General features: G+C 45.6%; 1 protein-coding gene and 1 pseudogene across 2 annotated transcripts in view; both read left to right on the forward strand.

Moving 5' to 3' along the window:
- Positions 1-20,853, forward strand: part of xmas (RRM_XMAS2 and SAC3_GANP domain-containing protein xmas) — a 580,140-nt gene that overhangs the window by 348,931 nt on the left and 210,356 nt on the right. The window lies entirely within an intron of this gene.
- LOC139059921 (uncharacterized) lies at positions 12,167-14,686 on the forward strand (annotated as a pseudogene).

Consider the following 20,853-nt stretch of genomic DNA (forward strand, 5'->3'; position numbering starts at 1 on the left):
CCCTGTAGCAATATAGAAGAAGCTTGAGTTTCGGTGGAATTACCTGTCGCAATCTGCAAATCATTCCACATGCCCTCGCCAAATTTTTAGCTACAAGGTCAACATGAGCGTCCCAAGTTAAATTTTCGTGAAAAATGACTCCTAGTGTTTTAACCTGTTTTGCAAGCTCGATTTTAGAATTGTCAAAATAGATATCCAAGCAACGATTTTTTTGCTTTTGCACCGGCGCAAATAAAATACATTTGGTTTTCGCTGCGTTTATTTTTAAGGAATTTACTGTGCTCCATTGAAACAATCTATCAAGGGTAGTATTTGCTAAACTTGTGAGTTCCTTAATATCCTTGGACTGAAAGAAAATGCTGGTATCATCTGCATAGATAACAAAATATGCTTGATCACTAATGCTTATTAAATCATTAACATAAAGATTGAATAAGATCGGTCCCAGTATACTGCCCTGCGGAACCCCAGCCGTCACAGGAAGCAAAGATGAATATTCGCCTGAAATAGCGATGCACTGTTTTCTTTGTTCGAGATATGATTTTAGTAATTCTAAAGGTATTCCACAGAACCCATAATGTGCTAATTTGCATAATAAAGTGGTATGATTAATCCTGTCGAGCGCCTTCGAAAATCGATGAATATGCCAAGGGTTAACTTCCTTTCCTCAAATCCATTAAGTATGTACTCTTTTTGCAACAGTAGAGCCAGTTCGGTTGACACCTGCTTTCGAAAACCGTATTGCTGAGACGTTATAATCGAAAACCTATTACAAAATGTTGTCACTCTATTACAAAAAACTTTTTCCAGACCTTTCGAAATAACAGGTAATATTGCCACTGGTCTGTAGTTGGACAAATCGTTTCTGTCTCCAGACTTATACAACACCGAAACCTTTTCGAGCTTCATTTTGTCTGGAAAAACACCTGTAGACAAACAAGTATTAAACAGATGGGTGAAAACCGGTACCAGGAGATCGAGTACAAACTTAATAGGTCCTATTTGAAGTCCATCTATGTCACGCGCTTTACTGTTTTTTAGTGATGAAAATACTAAGAATATTTCCTCCGGAGATACCGGCTCAAAACAAGCACTGTTCGTAATCTGCATGTCCAGGAAGCTCGTGGCAGTGTCATCATGAATGCTATCAACGAGATTTGTGAAATATTCATTAAACTTGTTCGCCAAATTTTGCCCTTTAAATGCTTCATTATCAATTATTATTTCAAGTCCTTCATTTTGGCGGCTTCCCCTTTGTAATAGTTTGTTCATTTCGCGCCAGATTTCATTACCACGAGCGCCCGGTTTCCCCAAGAGGTTTTCAAAATAGCTGTTTTTAGCATTCCGTAAAAACTTTGTCACCAGGTTTCTGTGTTTTTTATAAGCAAGAAAATCTGCACGATTTTTTGTTTGCAGAAATACGGAATACAACACATATTTTTTTCTTATCATATTGAGACATTCATCTGTGATCCAGGGCTTACGTATCTTCTTGGATTTCTTTACCATTTTGAATCTAAAGCAGGTTCTGTAGGCTTCAGTAAGGATAGAAATGAGAATGTTGTAGGCTTTGTTAGCGTCTACACATTCAAAGACAGGGTTCCAAATTATTTTTTGGATTTCTTCCGTAAAGTTGTTTAATGTTCTCGGATTTATCTCTTGAACAATCAATGACTCAGAATGATTCACACTTTTTTTCATAATTTCACCGTGTTTACAAAACATATAAATAGGTAAGTGGTCACTCACGGCTGCTGAGACAACACCCGATTGTATCGTGTCTTCAATGCTGTTAGTTACGAATAAATCCAGAAGACTTTCAGAAGAGTGGCTGATGCGTGTTGGCTCATTTATAACATTTTTGCAACCAAATGAATCCAAAATTACCTGCAATTCTCGTGACTGATATGTATCTTGCAATAGATTAATGTTACAGTCACCCCCAATTGTAATGTGCAGCCTATTTAATGACACAAAACTGAGCACGCTCTCTAGAAAAGAAAGAAATGCGTCCAGTTTACCATTCGGTGGGCGGTACAGCACAACAAATACAGATTTCTGATACTGTAAGGATAAGGCTTCATAATCTGGCGTTTCTATCGAGAATTCGGTGAGTAAGCTGCATGGCATGTGCTCGGATACAAGTTGCAAAACACCCCCACCACGGCGATGTGATCGATTTAGAAAAAAAGTTCGAAAACCAGGCAGGTAAAGTACTTCCCCTTCAGATTCGTACCACGTTTCTGTGAACATGATGACGTCAAATTTGAAACCAAACTCAGCAAGAAACATCATTAGTTCGTCATGTTTGTGCCTAGCTGATTGCGTATTGCAATGCAAGAATGAGATATAGGCACCGCCACATGGCCGGACAACGTCACGTGGCATAACCATCCGAACCAAAAGTACGAGAATGAACGCGCCAATAAGTAGGAAAGAACCACATCATCTTTTCCAAGTCGGCTTCACATGCTACACGTAGCATACGGGAGCTTTCCGTCTTACGAGCAAAAATTTTGCCTCCCCTCACCCACGCATAGCGCCATTTCATTTCCTTTTTCTTTGCCACAGTCATTCCAAGTAGCTTTTTTAGTTGAGGGGCCAGGTGCTCATTAACAAACACGGGTTGCTCAGTGGCAAATCCTAGCTCAGTTGTAGTGAACCTCGTCTTTTGTGCTTTTTCAACAATTGCGTCCCTTTTCGACCGCCGGTTAAAGACCACAACAATGTTCTGATTCGACCCATCTGTTCCATCCGTCCCACTGTTCCACACAGGAACACGATGGCAAACCTCAATGTCCTGCTCATTTATAGGCTCACCCAGCGCTTCACCTACTTTTCCAAGCACGTTCACGAGGTTCTCGTTATTTGCAACTGGAATTCCCTTCACTTCGATGTTCTTATTTCTTGAATACTGATCCTGAGCTGTTATCCTGAGAGAATTATCACGGACCTGAGCCTTCAATTTGTCCACCTCCTGAGCCAAAAGATCATTGGACACCTTTAAAGCCGCATTCTCCTCCTTGACGCTAGCACATTTCTGTTTCATGTCTTCATACTGTTTGTTTATGAATTCCAAGGATTGCTTTAGTTCCCTTAACTCCTTCCGGAATTCGCGTTTTAGGTCTGCTATCTCGGTTCCCATTGGGACAGGTTACGATTCAAATACAGGCGTACAAAAATTTGACAGACGGGCAGCAAAAATTTGACTGTAAGGCAGCAGAGGCAGTACGTACAAAATTAGCAGAAGTAATGAGAGTTCAGACCTGTAAAATGCAAGTTGACGAAAATCACACCCTGCTCCGTGCGCTGCCCCGCTACCAAGTGGTTCCAGCGATGATCGTGGCGTCCTTTTAAGCCAGGCTAAGCGAGCGTGTCACGTGTCCACAAAACCAGTCAATTCACCGGCGCATGAGGACGACGCCGCTGTATCTTGACGCAGCTGTACCGCAGGCACTTGGTCAGTAGTCGAGCGTTTCGCCTGTAAAATGCAAGTTGACGAAAATCACACCCTGCTCCGTGCGCTGCCCCGCTGCCAAGTCGTGTTGCTAGCTGCTTACTGCGCGGTGGATGCCGACACAGCTTTAAATAGCAGTTGTGTGATTTTCTTTCATTTCATTCTCTTCAGTCTGTGACGTTCCAAACACACTGAAGGGTGGGTGTCCACAGCATGCTGGGACAAATTGGGCCACATTCTCAAATTCATGCATAAGAACTTAAAGGGGGCACGACACCCAATTTCCAAGACACGGCAAAATTTTAGCACATTTGAGCCAGCACATAGTATGTAATCTAATTTTTTATATTACACTCGAACGGCATAACAGTGGAGCAACACTGGCACGCTCGTGAGCCGTGACGTCACAGGCTACATGCTTGCCGAGCTAAGATGTAAATTGCGGTGAAGAATCCGTGTTTCATCTGTGCGCGCATGTGGGAAACTTCTGCCTTGTTCAGCTTGCCATTGGAATTGTTCAACTTGCAGCGGCTGAAACAGTGTCATTGGGGCGCCAGAGCAAACAGAGCAATGAGTGCTTCGTATCGTATGTCAGGTTTCTACGGAGACCGTCCAGCGTAAGCCTTGGGAGATGAATGTGGGCAGGAAAGAGTGGCACTTATCTGAGACTTTTGTTTTGTTCTCAAAACACTTCACACCAGACAGCTAGAATGATGCTTTGCACCTGCTCGCTGAATTTGGGGTACCTGTGAAAAAGCTTAGGCTGCAGCCAGATAATGTCAACCGCATTAAGACACCGACCCATCCGGCAAGCAGTGCCCCGGCCAAACGTTAGCCTTGTGTTGTGTCGGCGACACTATACTACACCTTGCTATTTTTCTTTACTGATATTGGGTGCAATAAAGCAAGTCCAAGGAAAGGGTCAGCCAAAGCGTACATTGCGCAAAATTCTTGCGCCGTGGCCACATGTGTGCAGTCATTTGTTTACTTATGCTGCACACAACTACAGAAGGGAAAAAAAAAAGGAATTGGTAGGAACGCGTGGCAGCTTAACAAAATCATAGTATTGTTGAGTACGGATCCGAGAGAAATGCATAATAGCAAACAATCTGCATGTAGAATGATTTGCATTGTGCGAAGTAGCAGCAGACTTCATCTTCCATGAATGGCTGCTTAAATATAGCTAAGCAGGGCTGCATGCATGAAACGTCAACAGTACGGAAAAGCAGCAGCATTTCGTGGAACACCGTTGTCGCCATCTTTCTTGACCACGTTTACTACGCTGTCTTCATCCATGGCCTCCAAGATTTGCGTGCACCAGTGAGCGCATGCAAATCACTGAGGCCATATTTCGTCACTTGAGCTGGTGGTGATGAGGTCGAAGTCCAAATTTGCAGCGTATACTAAGTAACTGCTGCATCTGCTGCTCAAAGATTCGTCGCTTTCTTCATCACGCTAAGTTGGCGGTGTCGAAGACATGGCACATGGCATCTGTAGCAAATACAGCAACAAACGACAGCTATGCTCCGATCTCGCATGGTGCGATGGCTGATTTTGTAGCAGATTATGGCTTGGTTCCATGAAGTGCATGATGTCACTCATGGCTTGGCAATATGGCAGTAGGCGCCGGAGGGCGGGGCTTACAGCCAGCAACTTCTAGCTCGTATTTTTGGCAGAAATGTGCTTTTACTGCTATAGGGGTTGGAGGACGGACTTCGGGATGAAAACCAAACTTGGGAGGGTTTATTTTACATTATATACAGAGAGGTGAGACTCAAGTAACCGTCGTACAGTCATTACGGGCCGGCAGCAACTCGGACGCTGCGGCCCGCGGCAAGAAGTTCGAGAGAGGTGAATCAGGGAATCAGGGAATGCTCTGGTCTCTCTGGAATGCTTCTTATAAACCCTTCAAGCACTGGAAGTCGCGTCATGTTTGACCAATGGGAGAGTCCGCTCAGATTACGCCATTTTCGGCCAATCGTTGGCGCCCGTGTCGCGGTGTCACACCCGGCGGCTCTCTGCGGTCTTGCCTCGCTGACTTGCAATGCACTTCTTCTAAGGTGGAGAGGGGGGGGGCGCTCATGCTCTATTGTACGAGGGCCCACCTGCTCCCGGTGGTACCGCTCCGCAGTGGTGGCAAATGCCTTCTTCAAAGGCGAAGAGGGGTAGGCTTGGGCCTTCCCGGTTCGTCCGACTGTCATGGCGCATTACCGCCGTCTTGTTTGGCACCCACTTTACTTCCAACAATGCCATGCTATCCCCTCGCTTTCTGGAAGACTCAAGCATTGAATAGTTCCTCGGCGGCACACGACCTGGGGGCCGCAAACTTGTTTGCGCGGGCGCTCCTCTGGAATGTGCTTTCCTGCTTCTGCATTCCTCAATTAGCTGTGCTGCGATTCGATGTGGTCTGGGGAACTCGAAGTAGCCTCAGGAAACGGCGCCATATCTAACACTTCCTAGTTTTTACCCGTGTATAGCCGTAATAGACCCTCACTACAATTTCTCGCGGAATACCACAAATTCTTGGGTGACCATGTCATGCCCCCTTTAAATGGACCCTGAAACAATTTTGATAATTTTGTACAAACATACTGAGTCGTTAGAATAGGTCCTTCTGATCATTAATTGACGCATCTAAGTGCTCCGCGTAAAGCATGCAATTTATTACAAGGTTTTAAAACTACATCGCTGCCGATCGCAGCACACTGATCAGCAGAATTTTCAGCCGCCCTTAGCCATATATCGTAAGTCACCCACATGACGTCATTAGGGCGAGCTATCCGATTGGCTGCCCAGGGCGTGTCACCGATAATTTTTCCACCTTTATCGTGAATAAATGATGTTCGTAATAGTTGGAATGTTAGTTAATTTGTTTCTATGAAAAGAAAGTAACAGAAAGAGAATGCACAACAATATCTCACTACACTTAAGCACTTCTGGCACACAACAAGCGTCGTTTGCTTGTGTTACAACATATTCCATTTTGACAAGAGCTCTGCAGCCAGAGTCGGTCTCAGTTTTTTCGCGAGCACTATGATTCGACTTTGTTGCATTGTGTACTGCGAATGTAGCGACTGGGAATATGTCAAGCTGCGGCATCGTGTCCCTCTGCAAGGCAGCAGACGAGTGAACTTGCTGCAGCACATCGGACTGCCGTTATCCGATCGGCCCCAGGATTTGCACGTTTGCGGCCGTCAGTTTGCACCAGAAGATTACTAACCGCATAGCGTTTCGCGAGTCTGGTATTAGGGCAAACGCAAACGCAAGCGCAAGGAGACAGGGCTTGGCCGCTTGGCTGTGCAGTTTAATGGGATTAGCAGAAGTGCAAATCTGAATGGTCTGCACGGTGCAGCCACCTGGTGGGCACAGAATACAATGGAACATCAGAGGTCTTCTTAGAAACCTTGATGATGTGCAGGAACTCATCCACAAATACAATCCAAAAGTGCTGTGTCTACAGGAAACACACCTAAAATCCAGACATACAAACTTTCTCCGACAGTACATAACTTATCGCAATGATCGCGATGATGCTGTCGCATCATCGGGCGGTGTCGCCATTGTTATCCATAAGAGCATTGCGTGTCAACGTTTACAGCTACAAACGCCTCTCGAAGCAGTGGCGGTTCGAGCTGTTCTCCTAAACAAACTCATCACCATTAGCTCTCTTTACATACCCCCACATTACAAATTAACGAAACATGAATTTCAATCCTATATAGATCAATTGCCAGAACCTTATGTTGTTCTTGGTGATTTCAATGCGCATAGCACCTTGTGGGGAGACTCTCGCATCGATGCGCGAGGTCGTCTCGTTGAACAGTTCCTTTTTTCTTCTGGAGCGTGCCTTCTAAATAAGAAAGAACCCACATATTACTCTCTTGCAAACAGATCCTTTTCGTCAATAGATCTTAGTATAGTTTCCGCGTCTATACTGCCTGAACTCAAATGGGAAGTTACGAGCAATCCTTACGGCAGCGATCACTTCTCCGTACTGCTAAGAACATCTAAAGAAAATGAATTTCCCCCACAAGTTCCTAGGTGGAAGATATAGATACAGCCGACTGGGAGAAATTTCGAAATCTAACTAGAATCTCATGGGCTGATATGTCTTCTCTAGAAATCGATGCCGCTGTGGAGTATTTTACAGCGTTCATAATAGATGCCGCATCTAAATGCATATCTGAAGGAAGTGGTTTGGCATGCAGACGGCATGTCCCGTGGTGGAACGACGAATGTAGGATTGCTCGTAAGAAACAGAACAAAGCGTAGGGGTTGCTACGCGCTTCCCCCACTGCAGAGAATCTTATCAACTTTAAGAAAGTAAAATCTCAAGGCAGGAGAACCCGCAGGCAGGCCAGAAGAGAAAGTTGGCAGAACTTTTTATCAAGTATTAACACGTTTACAGATGAGGCGAAAGTCTGGAACCGCGTAAATAGAATTAGAGGGCGGCAAACATATTCACTCCCTCTAGTAAATACACAGGGCGATACACTGAAAGATCAGGCCGACTCACTGGGGGAACACTTTGAGAGTGTATCAAGCTCAAATCATTATTCACAACCCTTCCTAAAATATGAACAAATACAAGAATGCAAGCCACTCATCAATAAATGCCGACAGAATGAACCGTACAATTGCCCTTTTAGTGCTGCCGAGTTGAAAGCTGCCTTGAGCGCATGCAAGACCTCTGCACCGGGATCCGATAGAATCATGTATGAAATGCTCAAAAACTTACACAATGACACGCAAGTAACACTACTTACACTCTTCAACAATATCTGGGACGCAGGGTACCTTCCAACGGGATGGAAAGAAGCCATTGTGGTCCCTGTTTTGAAACAAGGGAAAGACCCTTCTTCAGTGGCAAGTTACCGCCCGATAGCCCTCACAAGCTGCATGTGTAAGGTATTTGAAAAAATGATAAATCGGCGACTCATCCATTTCCTTGAAAAAAAACAAAATGCTTGATCCCTTTCAGTGTAGCTTCCGAGAAGGGCGCTGCACAACCGACCATCTTGTACGTATCGAAGGACATATTCGTGACGCGTTTGTACACAAACAGTTCTTCTTATCGATATTCCTCGATATGGAGAAGGCGTACGATACGACCTGGCGCTACGGAATCTTGAGAGATTTGTCAGAAATGGGCATTCATGGTAATATGCTAAACGTAATAAAAAGCTACTTGTCCAATCATACTTTCCGGGTGAAAGTAAGCAATGTGCTGTCACGTCCTTTTGCACAAGAAACCGGTGTACCCCAGGGTGGCGTGCTCAGTTGCACACTCTTTATTGTTAAGATGACAACACTTCGTGCTTCCTTACCACCGGCCATTTTGTATTCCGTCTATGTGGACGACATTCAAATAGGTTTCAAATCCTGTAACCTCGCAGTGTGCGAGAGACAGGTGCAGCATGGTTTGAACAAGGTGTCAGGGTGGGCAGAGAAAAATGGATTCAAAATCAATCCTCATAAGAGTTCTTGTGTTTTGTTTACAAGGAAGAGAGGCCTGGTTCCGGATCCCTGCTTAGAAGTGTGTGTACAACAGATACCTGTAAACAAAGAACACACATTTCTAGGTGTCATACTTGACTACAGACTCACTTTCGTCCCCCACATTAAACATCTTAAAGAAAAATGTCTGAAAACAATGAACATAATGAAACTTCTATCCCAGACTATGTGGGGTAGCGACAGGAAGTGTTTAATGAATCTATATTACAGCCTCATTTGATCGCGACTAGACTATGGTGCCGTCATTTATCACTCTGCCTCCCCGAGCGCACTAAAGATGCTAGACCCTGTTCACCATCTGGGTATCCGTTTAGCCACTGGAGCTTTCAGAACGAGTCCCGTACAAAGTTTATATGCAGAATCGAATGAGTGGTCACTTCATATCCAGAGAACATACATCAGCCAAACATATTTTTTGAAAGTCCACTCTAATCCCGAACATCTCTGTTTTAACGCCATTAATGATATGACATATGCTACACTATTTCGTAATCGTCCTTCCGTAAGACAACCTTTCTCGCTGCGTGTGAGGGAGCTTAGTCATGAAATGCATGTTCCACTCCTCGAACTTCGCCTAATGCATCCAGCCAAGCTGCTACCTCCTTGGGAGTGGCAGTTGATACAATGCGATACATCTTTCATGGAAGTTACAAAAAACGCTCCAGAGATTGAAATCCAGATGCATTTCCGGGAACTCCAGCACAAACACTCCTGCACGGAGTTCTACACAGACGCATCGAAGTCACACGACGGGGTGTCCTACGCAGCCGTCGGGCCATCCTTCTCGGAAACCGATGTACTGCATGCGGAAACTAGTATCTTTACGGCTGAGGCCTACGCACTACTGTCGGCTGTGAAGCATATCAGGAAATCAAAACTCCAAAAAGCAGTCATATATACGGATTCCCTTAGTGTTGTGAAGGCCTTGATGGCATTCTCTAACCACAAAAATCCGGTAATTAACGAACTTTATTCTGCTCTGTGTAAAGCGTATATAGGTAATCAGCATGTCATCATATGCTGGGTGCCAGGTCATAGGGGCATCGAAGGTAACGTTCTTGCGGACCAGATGGCCACGTCAGTTGCATCGCATTCTGCTAATCCCACCGCTGCAGTTCCTGTCACGGACCTGAAGCCCTTCTTACGGAGGAAACTACGGAACCAGTGGCAACGGCTATGGGACGCGGAAACAAATAATAAGCTCCATGTGATAAAGCCACAGTTAGGATTCCGGCCTTTCGTAACAAAATCACGCCGGACAGATGTCCTATTCTGTCGTCTGAGAATAGGACACACATTTGGCACACATAACTTTTTACTCACCGGAAACGAGCCTCCAACCTGTGGTAGATGCGGGGAGAGGCTGACCGTCCTCCACGTCCTTCTGGAGTGTCGGGAAGCCGAATCTGAAAGAAAGAAACATTTTCCCTTAGCATACCGCCAGCACATCCCCCTTCATCCAGTAATGTTACTAGGCCCAGAACCGCTGTTTGACTCCAGCGAAGTCCTGGGCTTCCTGAAAGATGTTGTATTACATGTTATTAGCCCCACACACTCGTAGCGTCTCCTCTGTTTAGAGGATGCCGCTGTGATATGTTTCATATAGCACATGCCTCTAGGCCCTTGTGTTTCAAGGGCTTTGGCGAGGCAGTGGTGCTCCAGGTAATTTCACCATCTAATATATTTTCTGTATTGCATCACTCTTTCACGATGGATTTTATTACACATAGAACACGTCATTTGTCATCGACATATTCTTATTACATATAGATTTTGCGCACTCTAGAGCGACTATTTTTAAGGCCCCTATACAGCCACTTTACATTAACCCCATAGAACTCATAATTACATTGCGAGCTTATCAACACTGCCTTGGCGCTCTTTGGCCACACTTGGCCCTTGTGCCAATAAACACTACATATCATCATCATCATCTTCGGTTCGCTCCACGGCTTAGTTGCACATCCGGGATGGAGCTAAGCAGTGCTTCCTCCCATGATGAAAGTGAGGGAGAGGCCAAGAGATCAGCGGGAAGGGGTCCTCCTCACAGTCCTAGAAGATGTTACTGAGCATAGCTAGCTCGCCATACAGGTGACAGTATGGACTTACTCTGTCCAGGTAAATGTGCGAGTATGCGTAGGGGTTCGGGTATGAGGGTGTCTGTAACCTGCGCCAGGTGATCTCTTGACACCTGTTTAGTTTACTGTATGGTGCAGGCCTAGTGCGTCGTGTAAGACGGTAATATGGGCTTATGTCGGGATATGAGTGCAGGACTTCGTTTGAGGTCTCCGGTTTCAGCAGGCCCTCTGCTTGGCTGACGACTCCTTCGATCATGTTGGTGGGCCACTTCGTTCCCTGGATTCCCTGTGTCAGCCGGGACCCATATCAACTCCAGGGTTCGCACAGCCCCTTGAAACCCTTGAATATCCTTGATATTGACAGTATAAGTTCAAGGGCCCTTGAAACTACTTGAACGCCCGTGAGCTCCTTGTAATCCTTGAAAATCCCATGGGATTTGTTCCGATAGAGAAAATTAACGACGAACCTCTGCAACTCACGCTGATTTTAAAGGCCCTTTCCCTTACGAATGCCCATGAAAACAAGTTGTGTTGACTAAAGGGCAACATCAAGAAGTTTCGGTTTTAAATCCCGCAGCCCCTACGTCGTCTGGCAACTAATATGCGTCGGAAATCTAATCCAATCCAATGCGAGGCATATCGCTCGGTTGGTTATACTGCCTAGAATATACTCTAGTGCACCGTCCACTGAGCGTCTGCAACGCGCGACGTTGGCACAGGCAGTGATGCCTGCCGCCGCGGGCCACCAGACTGCGATGCCTGTCGGCACCATGCTAAACCGTGGGGAGTTCGACTGGCGTTCGCTTGCAATGCGTTGATTGCAATGCGTAGTTAAGTTCGCGCCTTGCTGATGCTTTCGTTGCAGTCCTTTCTTCTTGTAAGTGGGTGTTTTGCGTCAATGTGTGCGCTCGTCTGTCAAAAGAAACTTCAAACAGGTCGCGAAGCTGTGATTTTCCAGACAGAGACGTGGAAAGAAACGGCTCCTCTCATTACCCAGCGCGTCCGCAGACCCCGAATGTATCGCGGATTGAGACAAGAAAATAACAGAGGCAGATCGCCGGGCAAATGGGGAGGCTCGCGTCGTGTCTCGCCTGAAGTCCGCCCATGCCTCAGCATGGTCCGGCACAGTCTCGTAGTGCAGAGCACCAAGCGGCCCGCGGCAGCAGGCGTCACTTTCGGTGCTACCGCGACATCCGCGCTCGGCTCACTCGTGAGTGCTCTTTTAGGTACTATAGTTGGACCGTCTGTCGGCCTCATGCGCGCCATTTCAGAGAAGTTCGTGTTTGCGTTGTGTGTTTGCTTTGACAAGATGCCAGGTGGGAAGTGCAAGTTTCAGTCTGCGTGGCTGCAACATACAGACTAGCGTCACTGGGTGAGACCGGAACCAAGCGATCCTTATCGAGCAAAGTGCGCAATATGTCAGAAGACAGTCGACATTGCAACGATGGGGGAATCTGCCTTGAAGAGCCACCAGAAAGGCACCAGAAGCACGGATCCAAAACTGCAGCAGGTGAGGGCTGCTCATCAGTCGCAAGTTTTGTGCAAGCGGCAATTCTGATGTCCACGGTTCCTTGTAAGCGTGAAACCACGGCAACTTCCTCTCTGGCTGCGACACTTGACGAAGACTGCATAAAGCATGATTCCGTGATCGAAGCCGAGATCTTGTGGATGATGAAAGTTGTGTCGTCACACTACTCCTACAGCTCCAGTGGATCCATTCCCCAGCTATTCCAAAAGATGTTTCCGGATAGCGAAGTCGCGAGAAGCTTCACATGCTCTGAGAAAAAATGAATGTACGTCGCGTGCCACGGTCTACGCCCATTTTTCACTTCACAGGTACAACAAATGATGGAGAAGTCTGACAATTTTGTTGTGCTTTTTGGTGAAACCTTGAATGAATACCTGCAAAGAAAACAACTTGATGTTTATGTCAGATTGTGGAACAACTGTGAGGTGACAACCAGAATCCTGACTTCGACATTTATGGGTCACAGCACAGCGGACGACCTTATGCAGAAGTTGACAGAAACACTCGCGTCTTTTCCCCTGAGCAGGATTGTGCAGCTCTCGATGGACGACCCAAATGTCAACTGGAGTTTTTTCAACAAGTTGCAGCAGCACATGAAGAATGACTTTCAAGTTCAGTGCTTGGATATTGGTTCATGTGGCTTGCACACAGTGCATAATGCTTACAAAGCAGGAATGCATGCGATGAGCTGGCCAGTTGACACCTTTCTGTCGAGCTTATTCTCACTCTTCCATGATGCACCGGCCCGCCATGAAGATTTTGTTGAAGAAACAAGGAGCAAGCTGTTTCCACTTCCTTTCGTACCCCACCATTGGGTCGAGAACGTGCCAGTACTGGAGAGAGCCCTGGCTACATGGGAGCATTTGAGGCACTACACCAAAGCAGTGAGCGACCATAGGCTACCCTTGCCGAAATGTAGAGCGTATGAGAACGTCAGTGATTTTCTAAAGGACCAGCTTGCACTTGCGAAACTGAACTTTTCCCTAAACGTTGCAATGGTTGTGCAGCCTTTCTTGACTGTTTTTCAGAGTGATTCTCCAAAGACGTTTTTTTTTAGCGAAAGAGCTTGAAACTGTCTTGAGGAGCCTCCTTCCAAGGTTCATGAAGCGCTCGGTGTTGACGGAAGCCACGAGCATCACGAAACTGCTGCGAATTGATGTTCATGATACTGCCAATTACACGTCACTTGAGAAGGTGGACGTTGGACAAGTGGCTGAGAAGATCTTAAAGAGCGGAAAAGCGAGTACCAAGTGTGTTTTTGAATTTAGGGGTGAGTGTTGGAAGTTCATTGTGAACATGATCCTGAAAATCATGGAGAGAAGTCCTATTAGGTACCCTCTGGTTCGAAGGTTGTCATGTTTCGACCCCAGAGAGATGTCAAAGACAGAAATGTGGGTTGGGAAGCTGAAAGTTGTTCTTAACTGTTTAATTGACAGCAAGCTTCTTTCTGAGCAGAAGAGCGATATTGTGTGTGCACAGTACATTCAGTTCTGCCAAGAAAAACGGCATGAACTGCAAAACTATGAAAGAGACCAGGAATGCCTTGACGTTCTCTTCGTGCGCCTTTTGAAGCATGACCCGGCGTTCTCAATGTTGTGGGAAGTACTGAAGGTCCTTCTCTTGCTTAGCCATGGGCAGGCATCAGTAGAAAGAGGTTTCAGTGTAAACAAGCAGATCGCGGTCGAAAATATGGCAGAGCTCTCGTATACCTCGCAGTGAGTCATCTGCGAGGCCGTGAAAACTCACGGTGGGCTGTTTAACATTCCGCTGTCGAAAGAACTGAAGTCATCAGTGCGCCAAGCCAGGCATAGGTATGCGTTATACATGGACGAACAGAAGAAGCAAGCTGTAGCACAGCAGGTAACCTTAAAGAGAAAAGAACTCGAGTTAGAGCTACAGAGCATGCAAGAGAAGAAGACAAAGCTCGAAATAACTCTTAAGTGCTTGCAGGAGTCAGCAGATCGCTTTTCGGAAGACGCCGAAGCAAAAAATGACCTGACTTGTCTTGTCAAGGCCAACAGTTTCCGTCGAACAGCCAAAGAAAAAGAAGCGGAGATAACAGCTCTTGAAAGAGAAATTAATGTGAAAATAGGGCTCCTTTCCTAAGTCATGTGAGGAAATAAAATTATGCTAACACTCCTTGAATTCTGCCTTTTTGCATCCTTGAAATCCTTGAAATGTTCTTGAATTTTCAGCCAAATTTTGTGTACGAACCCTGCAACTCTATTGAGCGTGATTTTTATCTGTTGTGTGGTGACTGTAGGAGCATTAGTGTGGTCTGTGCCACTATTCCTTGCACAAAGTTTGTTATGGCGGTTTTGGAGTTGATTATAGCTATACAGGCATCTGTTGAGGCCACGGCAATGCACTGGCGGCTTTTTCTGCTTCGGTGGGGGTGGCAACGCATAGAGAGCTCAAGGCTGTCCGTACCTTGAATCCTGGGCCTGGAACGGCACAAATGACGTAGGTGTTTGGTCGATCAGAGTACTGGGCTGCGTTGACGTACGCCACGATGGAGTTGGTCCCGTACGTCTTGTGTACATCTTGTCGCCCTCGCTCTTCTTCTGCCGTCGTGGTGGGCGGCGAGTGTGTTGTGATGACGAACATGCCCCTTATGTGTGGTGGAATAGTGGCGGGGTCACTGCCCATCGGGGATGCTCTGACGCCCATTCAAGCGAGAATTTGGTTTGAGAGGAAGCTCTAGCGTGCGGCTATGTGCCCAGCACGCTGACGGTGTGCGAACAATGGAATTAGCAGTTGCAAGATCAAAGGCTAGCACTCAAAGGCTAGATCAAAGGTTAGCAGGTCCCGTTCCAGCCTGATTGAGCGGGCCCTGTTAAAATATAATTTGTGGACACCAGGTCTGTCTAGTTTTTCCTCTCCCACAATTTAGTGACTGGACTTCACATCATTGCTCTCAGCTCCAGCCCTACACTTGCCTCAGCCGCTTCACTAGGCCTACTGCCACCAGGAGCTCTAGCCCTGCTGTCTTCGCAGTCTGCCTTCTGTCCAGTTAGCCATGGCCTTGGATTCCTCCGTTCAAGTACCGTCATCACTGCAGCCACCCCGTGAGCCTGAGGTCTTTGCTCTCAAGCTCTCCGAGTTCTGGTCATTGGACTTGGAACTTTGGTTCATTACCGTTGAATCCTTGTTCCGCCATCACCGCCTCTGTTCGCAGTTGACCATGTTCAATCTTGTCGTTGGAGCGCTTCCGCCTCAAACAAATGCTGCTGTTTGTGATCTTCTATGCTCCCTGCCCATCGACCACCCCTATGACCACCTTAAGGCAACACTCATCCAGCGCACTACAGAAATGGAGCAGCATCGATTACAGCAAATTCTTACATTGGAGGAGCGCAGTGACTTCAATCCCGCCGCCTGATTATTCGTTCATTTATTTATGTACCTCAAAATAGTACCTCTGTTGCAGGTTTATCTGGAATGGTTAACCGTACGTAGAAAAAATTCAACAGGAAAAGAACACTACATACAAGAATGCAAAACTATGAATAACAAATACAAACAAGTAGTAAATACAACACATCTAGCAGTAAAATAAATAAATGTAGATATGAGTAATATTTAGCACTATAAAAAAAGACGTTAGTTCACTTGATGTATACATGTAAAGCTTTCGATGCAGCGCCTTACAACCTGGAGAGAGCAAGCAATGCATAACACTATTTAATTATGTTCACCAGAACCGCTTCAAGTTTATCAGGGTCGGTATTGTTTACAGCATCTAGGGTACCTTGTTCCAATGTTTTGCCGTTTGGACAAAAAGTTAAGTCATGTGCACAGTAGTATGGGTATGTGATGAACAGCTTTTTGTTGACTTATGCGGAGTGATAGTCAATAAGCGAGACTGACGACAGCTGGGTTAATCGGTGAGTGATAAAATTTGTGAAAAGTGGAAAGCCTCGAAATTTTGCGGTGGCAATCAAAACTGCAAAGGTTAACCCCGGATTTTAGTGCTGTGACGCTAGTTAGATAAGAGTAATCTGAATAAATGAACCTTGCAGCACAATTTTGAACCGATTCCAACATGTTTGAAAGGTTAATCTGATGGGGGTCCCAAACTGTGCTGGCATACTCAAGTTTAGGCTGTAGCAGCGTTTGGTAAGCAAGTATTTTTACAGAGGATGGGGTGTGATGCAGATTTCGACGTAAATAGGCGAGGGTACGGTTAGCTTCGTTTGTGATGTTAATTATGTGAGATGACCATGTAAGATGACCAGATAGGCAGATGCCAACATATTTATGTGAGTGTAGGGAAGATATTTGGGAACCGTAAATTGTGTAACATGTGAAATATGACGATCGATGGTGGAAGAGTATGACTGCAGTTTTCTGTGTTGAGGGGCATCAACCACATGTCGCACCATTTTTCGACGTGATGCAGATCATTTTGGAGCTTAGTAGAGTCAAGTTTGCTGTTGATGCTCTTGTAGATAACGCAGTCGTTGGCAGATAATCAAATGTTAATCGAATAATAATCGAATAATTGAATATGAAGGGGAAGGTAATTTATACAAATTAGGAAAGCAAAAGACCCAGAACCGGGCCCTGGGGCACACCCCAGACAACCAATGTGTTACGAGACGCACGGTTGTTAGCCCACACAAACTGTTGACGATTAGTAAGGAAGTAACGCACCAAGTTTAGGACAAGGGGGTTGAAATGCGAGAGTTTAAGTAGAAAGCGTTGGTGAGCAACTTTGTCTAAAGCTTTCTGAAAATTTAAACAGTGCGTCAATGAGCACGTTAACATCTAGGCTGGAGCTGATATTGTTAATGAACAGGGCTAGTTGGGTAGAGCATGAGCGATGTTTTAGAAATCCATGTTGGCAGGGATGAAAGAAATTTACAGATATTAGACATTTCTTAATATATGAATAAATTATGTGCTCCATTATTTTTGAAAGGACACTTGTAATCGATATAGGGTGACATTTTTTTCATGATGATTTGGGGTCGTTTTTGTGCATAGGAATTTTGCCAACCTCCCAGTCATGAGGTACAATGCCAGTCACGAGGCATTGCTGGAAAACCTGCAATAAAAGAGCGCTGGAAATGCATTTTGTATTTTTAAGATCTTGGCATTGATGCAGTCGATTCCAGTTGACGATGCTAGTTTCAGGCACTCGATTATTTTTCTTATTCCGTTAGCTTCAGTTGTTATGCCAGGCATCTCATGGTGATCAGAGTAGGGATAATCTGGGAGATCGCTTACAGGCTTCTCGGTAAACACTGAAGAGGAGGTCGAGTTTAGTATTTCAGCGACGTCCTCATTTCGCATGGGAAAGTTGAGGTCTTCACAGAGCGATATAGGCCGACAAGGTTTAGGGTGGATAACTTGCCAGAATTTTTTGCTATTGTTTCATAGCAAAGCCGGCAATGTGGATGATAGGAAGGAACATTTAGTTTTGGCGGCAAGGGAGTTGAATTCGTTTTCAGTGATGTGACATCCTATTCCATGCGGAAAGTGCCTTAGATTGCTTTGTGGAATTAATCTTTCCTTCTTGTTTTTCAGTCGCTTTAACACGTTGTTAAACCACAGTGAAGCTGGACGTTCTGTTACGGTGATAGTGGGGACATATAAATCAACTAATTCTTTTATTTTATTTTTGAACAGGGACCAGATCGACTGAAGTGAACGTTGAGAAAAGTCATTGATAAAATTTATAGAAAACTCGTTTAATTCCTTGTTCATAGCCATTGTCACCTTTATCATAATGTGTTAACGTCTTTGTTTGCTTTTTAATGTGTGTTGGGTCACAAGAGTATGTACCATAAAGTACTGCATGATCACTGAGACCAGGTAAGTGCATGAGTGGTGGAATGTGATTGGGATGGGTTGTGAGCACGAGGTCTAGTACGCTGGGTGATTGTGCACTTTCTCTTGTAGTATTCGTGACAGCTGAGATAGGTTAAAAGTGAGGCATGCGTTAATAAAAACATTTTCGATGGGACATTTCAGCTCCGTGAGGGCGAGATCGTTCCATGTTATTGATGGAAAATTGAAATCGCCAAGTAAGAGCAACGCTGAGCGGGTGTGCATTACAAGCAGAGAATGTAGTGCATCATAGAATTGGTTGACGAAGGCACAGTCAGCGTCTGGAGGTTTGTAACATGTGCCGATAATCAGAGGTGGGTGGAAAACTTGTGATGGTATGAAAATGATTTCTAGATCACTATGTTTAAGTGTGTAAACTTGGGCGAAGAACATCCAAAGGTGTTTTGAACCTCCTTCCCATGAGCATTTCACATGGTGCTCTGCCAGTGACCTCATGTGGTGTGGTTCTATAACGAAATAGCAACCGTGAAATATTGGTTTGGAAGGATCCACACTCGCTCTTCTTGACCTTAATCGTCTCTACAACATGCTCTACCACAGAATTTGAAGCCGGATGATAGGGCAGTACAAGCATGCAACATATCCCATTCCATGTCAAGAATTCCCAGTATTGCTAACTTGCAAAGGCGGGTCTATTATCGGACGCAATGACATCCGGTAGTCCATGCTGCACAAATGCTATCTGCAGTGCTATGACAACAGCATCTGCCAATGTTGATGCCACTGGACAGACTTCGTCTCATTTTGAATAGGCATCAACAATGACGAGAAATGTGACATAAAAATTGTAACAGCGCAAACACATGCAACCACAAAGTATCAACGATGATACTCAAACGCTGACTGTCAACTAAATTTTATTGATGAAAGACGGATACCTTATATAAGGGGTAAGGCAGAAGTGAAGGGGGGAAGGGAGTGATACAATCGGGGGAAAAGACATTGCGCATCAATGAACGAAAGTGCCAGCAGTCAACGGAATCAGGTACAGAAAAACAAGAAAACGAGAAAAAGGCGAGGGATACTAACATACAATCAAATCAGCAGTCGCTTTCAAAAATTGAAGCTCTGCAGCAAAAAGCAATACAGAAGGCATCCTTACACACTTGCTGCCATATTTTGTGGGGTTCTCCTCTGTGCTCTTGGGACAAAGGAACGACAACACACTAGTGCAAACAATCACAAGGGCATTTATTGCACCTTTCATAGATCATGTTAAGAATGGCGAGCTGCAATGCAAGATTGCCACCCAGTTATGACCGGGGAACAAGACGCGCATCCCCCACTCTCCGTCGCTTCAGCTAGGATGCGTTCGATGAAGCGGGCTTTGTGCTGACACCGCCGCCATCCTCTAGCCCAATCGCCGTTGTGACGGAACGAGTTCGGCGGGCGAACTATTGTGCCCGAGCTCCCCAGCACGGACCTGATCTGCTACGTGTGCGCGAGCTGCCGCGGTAAAGCCGTTTTTTGTTGCTTCCCACGCGCCGACCGGGACGAAAGACAACGAGCTACCCAGAATGGCTCCGAGCTACCCGGAACGGCTCCCCTCGGACGTCGGCTCCGGACATGGGAATGTGTGTGCCTTTGTGTGCGTAGGCCATCCTGCGGGAGGCGGCTAGTTTTGCGATGAAACACGAACGTTCGCCGCCTTGTATCGCCGGCGGACCGAGTGTTTAAAAACTGCTGTGGTGCGAATGCTCGGGACACTTTTCTTAAGCAGTCATGTTGGACTGACACTCTTTCTCAAACAGTCATGTTAGGCTGATATAAATATTGTAAATAAACCTATATTCCTCGTTCTCGATGAGAAGCAGTCCTTCCCTTCATCAACGTCCTCAGCGTGGATAAGTAGGACGTCGGCATGGGCCAGCTACCTTCGAATTCATGCCGGACTCCAATCTTGACAATGGATCACGAGCGATGGGATTGAGCCCCCAATCCTGACAACTGGCTGACAGCGGCGAGATGGACTTTGCGACGCGGTGCTGTGACTGCGGTGAGTGCTTGGTTCTTGCTTTGACTCTCTAGGCTTCATTTTGTGGTTGTTCTGTTTAGAACAGTAGGGAAGCTAGATTGTTGAGTGTTAGCTAGGTTGTGTTTTCCTAGCTAGATTTAGAGAGCAGGATCAAGGCAGTAAAGCAGCAATCACGGAGTTAAGGACACTGCTGAGAGACGAATTGTTCATTGTTGGTGAGGAACTTGGCCTAGATGTGCGCAAGGAAATCCTAAAATCGGAATTATTGAAGCTAATTTCCAAAAAGGCCATTGAGGAAGAAATTGAAATGGGGTTTGAACTTTTGAAAAAAAGAGAGAAACGGGACAGAGAAAGAGAAAAATGGGACAGAGAAGAACGGGAAAGAGAAAAACGGGACAGAGAGAGAGAGGAACAGGATAAAGATCGCGAGTTAAGAAAAATG

Source organism: Dermacentor albipictus, chromosome 5, assembly GCF_038994185.2.
Source record: "Dermacentor albipictus isolate Rhodes 1998 colony chromosome 5, USDA_Dalb.pri_finalv2, whole genome shotgun sequence".
NCBI lineage: Eukaryota > Metazoa > Arthropoda > Arachnida > Ixodida > Ixodidae > Dermacentor > Dermacentor albipictus.